The following is a 4,512-nucleotide window of genomic DNA, read 5'->3' as shown; positions in this document are numbered from 1 at the left end:
GGATGTGGATGTATGAATTTGGAATGTGAATATGGATGTATGAATGTGGAATGTGGATATGGATATATGGGTGTGAATGTGAATGTGGATGTATGGATGTAGATGTGAATGCGGATGTACGAATGTGGATGTGTAGGTGGAATAATGAATACAAAAATGAATGTGAATGGATATGAAGTCGATATGAGCGAATGGATGAGATGAGATGAGATGTCATGTGAATCAGAATGTGAATGAATAATATAAGATCTGAAGAACGAATGAGACGTAATGTAAATTAAGAAAGATAGGAATGGATGTTATGTGAAGTGAATGAATCTAATGTGATGGGATGGAAAATGATGTAGCTGGTCAAGAATGGATACACATGATTTGGATTTGGATTAAGTAATATGGATTGATGTGGAACAATCTGGAAAGATGTGAGTTCATTATAGAAACTGAATTTGTGAACTGTTTGTAAATGACTGTTTTATGTCAAGAATGTTGGAGAAGCATTTTGACTGTCTTGAAAATGTGGTCGTGGAGACCTACTTGATAAAGTTGCAATTGCTAATGGAGAGTCAATGGAGGACGTCTCGCATGTAGCAAGGTCGACCGAGGTCTTGACCAGCGATTTAAATGGTGAGCTTTCGGTACGGTGGATGAGGGACCAAGGAAGCGGCCTATGAGGGAAGCGCTAGGTGACCTGCGAAGGATCCTAGAGGGTGCTGACCATACGGTGCTCGGGCTCTGGGTCGCCGAAGATACCCTTACGTGCATCATGGAAGATATTAGAACAAGAAGTAAGAGTTGTTTTGTGAAACCGGGCATGGATCTGGTTGATTGACCTTGTTGGTCCTCAAACGGATGAGTCCATGGCTCTTTTATATGGATCTATTGGTTGATCTTGCTGATCTTCCACGGAGATTCCATTTTGTTATGTGAATATATTACCGGTTACTATGAGCTAGGAACTATCGAAAAGGCCCCTGAGTGAACAGGTGGTGAGCATTTTGGTTGCCAATGATGCCATAAGTACACCGATGAATGAATGATTGGAAATATGGATTCAACCAGAGAATTTGAGGATTCTGATCAGTGACAAAATGGTTTCATCAAAGGATTGTTTTAAACTTAGCTGATGCTCAGAAAAAGGCAATTTCATGTAAGTGGTGTGACTAGTTTTATGTTTGCATGAACTTCTGGCTAGGGGGCCTGGGAACTCTTTTCCCTGGTACCCGGGACAAAACCTAACCAAATTCCTAATTGGATCCCATCACTACAGTGGTTGGGCGGTTGGCTAACCCATGGGACTGTGGATGGGGTTAGGCTGGACTGATGGATTCGTAAATCAAGACTCAATTTCAATTTAGTTCCATGGATGAAGTAAATCCCAGACAAAAATTGTTCTATGGAAAAGAATCAACGGCTTTGCCTCTCAATGAGGAAAAAAGTGTTGGTCTCTATGATCCAAGTGCAATCTGTCCCTTGATCTGACTATGGAACTTACAAGTTTGGTCAGATCAGTTCAATGTAGTTAGTTAAGGCTTTTGACTACGTTAGGAAAAAATTATCCTGGTGGAATTGCCCGTGCTTTCCGGGCAAAGGAAGTTTTTTCGAGTTTGGTTTTGGAAAAACTGATGGATTAGTCTCTTGTCCGGATATCTATGGGCGAGGCCCCGAGTGAGAGACCCTGCCCTGCGCAAGAAGTTCTACTTCTGCTGCTAGCACCCAGAATCCATTGCGCGGTGGGGACGGGGATCTTACAGTTGGTATCAGAGCTATTTGGCTAATGAGGATCAGCTGAGAAGCCAAATATGTCAAAAATTTATCAAGAGAAACTAAAAGGTTGTAATTGTGTGAAAATTCATATAATTTGATATTCAAACTGGAATTTGTAAATTGGTAATTGGGTCTTCAGATGGAAGTACCACAATTGCATGGAATCCCTGACTTGCTTGAGGCCTAGACATGATGGTATTTACCTTATAGTTCCAAGAACCATGACTACCCGTATATACTGAGGGTATAACTGCAGCTCTTTATTGGCAGTATATACGAGTAAATCTAAGACTTGAAGTTATAAGCATTAATGCTATCTAGTTGATGAATTCGAATGTGATTGATATGATTTTTAAATTCTGGTTGAGAACTGATGAGTTGATTGGATTCTGATTGAAAAATGATGATCCCTGAAAATTGGTTGAAATGTAATAAGCTGAGCGAAACCACAATGAGGATGAATGGGACGAGTCCCTGTGATGATGTTCTTAACTAGAATGATGTTAATGATTCTAGCCAATCACTATGAGATTGTGGATTGTGCTAGCAGATTATTACTGTTAACTTTTGATCAATGGATCAAGTTATAAATTAAAAATATGAAAAATTGAAATCCCCATGGAGGATTGTTTAGATAAGAAAATTCAGTCTGATGGACCATTATTGTGTTAAAGATATGAATGAGATAATTTTGAATCAATTGTTAACTAATAATACGTTCTATATGAGTATCTTTCCCCATGATTATGTGAAGAGCAGACCTTTTTAAAGAACCCCAGAATCAGTTGAATCAAAAATCGGATTGAATCATAAATAAGAAACTTAACCAAAATTTTTCTATTGATAGGAACATGGATGGAGGTCGTCGTGGTAGAAATGTTAACCCCCAACTCGATGAAGAAGAGATCAACCTGGATGTTCGTAAAACTCTTCATAGTTCGCAGCCTGGACCTTTCAAGGGTGAAGGGGAAAACTTGGGCGAGGCTGTGGAGAAGTGGATCGAATCAATGGAAGAATACTTCGATGTCACCGGGTACAATGAGAAGAGCAAAATGGCTCTTGCAAGGCTAAAGATAGTGGAGACAGCTAGTGTCAAGAATGTTGGAGAAGCATTTTGACTGTCTTGAAAATGTGGTCGTGGAGACCTACTTGATAAAGTTGCAACTGCTAATGGAGAGTCAATGGAGGACGTCTCGCATGTAGCAAGGTCGGCCGAGGTCTTGACCAGCGATTTAAATGGTGAGCTTTCGGTACGGTGGATGAGGGACCAAGGAAGCAGCCTATGAGGGAAGCGCTAGGTGACCTGCGAAGGATCCTAGAGGGTGCTGACCATACGGTGCTCGGGCTCTGGGTCGCCAAAGATACCCTTACGTGCAACAAGAAGTAAGAGTTGTTTTGTGAAACCGGGCATGGATCTGGTTGATTGACCTTGCTGGTCCTCAAACGGATGAGTCCATGGCTCTTTTATATGGATCTATTGGTTGATCTTGCTGATCTTCCACGGAGATTCCATTTTGTTATGTGAATATATTGCCGGTTACTATGAGCTAGGAACTATTGAAAAGGCCCCTGAGTGAACAGGTGGTGAGCATTTTGGTTGCCAATGATGCCATAAGTACACCGATGAATGAATGATTGGAAATATGGATTCAACCAGAGAATTTGAGGATTCTGATCATTGACAAAATGGTTTCATCAAAGGATTGTTTTAAACTTAGCTGATGCTCAGAAAAAGGCAATTTCATGTAAGTGGTGTGACTAGTTTTATGTTTGCATGAACTTCCGGCTAGGGGGCCTGGGAACTCTTTTCCCTGGTACCCGGGACAAAACCTAACCAAATTCCTAATTGGATCCCATCACTACAGTGGTTGGGCGGTTGGCTAACCCATGGGACTCTGGATGGGGTTAGGCTGGACTGATGGATCTGTAAATCAAGACTCAATTTCTATTTAGTTCCATGGATGAAGTAAATCCCAGACAAAAATTGTTCTATGGAAAAGAATCAACGGCTTTGCCTCTCAATGAGGAAAAAAGTGTTGGTCTCTATGATCCAAGTGCAATCTGTCCCTTGATCTGACTATGGAACTTACGAGTTTGGTCAGATCAGTTCATTGCAGTTAGTTAAGGCTTTTGACTACGTTAGGAAAAAATTATCCTGGTGGAATTGCCCGTGCTTTCTGGGCAAAGGAAGTTTTTTCGAGTTTGGTTTTGGAAAAACCGATGGATTAGTCTCTTGTCCGGATATCTATGGGCGAGGCCCCGAGTGAGAGACCCTGCCCTGCGCAAGAAGTTCTACTTATGCTGCTAGCACCCAGAATCCATTGCGCGGTGGGGACGGGGATCTTACAGTTGGTATCAGAGCTATTTGGCTAATGAGGATCAGCTGAGAAGCCAAATATGTCAAAAATTTATCAAGAGAAACTAAAAGGTTGTAATTGTGTGACAATTTGATATTCAAACTGGAATTTGTAAATTGGTAATTGGGTCTTCAGATGGAAGTACCACAATTGCATGGAATCCCTGACTTGCTTGAGGCCTAGACATGATGGTATTTACCTTATAGTTCCAAGAACCATGACTACCCGTATATACTGAGGGTATAACTGCAGCTCTTTATTGGCAGTATATACGAGTAAATCTGAGACTTGAAGTTATAAGCATTAATGCTATCTAGTTGATGAATTCGAATGTGATTGATATGATTTTTAAATTCTGGTTGAGAACTGATGAGTTGATTGGATTCTGATT

This window comes from Cibotium barometz, chromosome 52, assembly GCF_041138505.1.
Source record: "Cibotium barometz isolate CiBa-2024 chromosome 52, ASM4113850v1, whole genome shotgun sequence".
Taxonomy (NCBI): domain Eukaryota; kingdom Viridiplantae; phylum Streptophyta; class Polypodiopsida; order Cyatheales; family Cibotiaceae; genus Cibotium; species Cibotium barometz.
The sequence above is the reverse complement of the archived record's forward strand: the minus strand, read 5'-3'. Positions refer to the sequence as shown.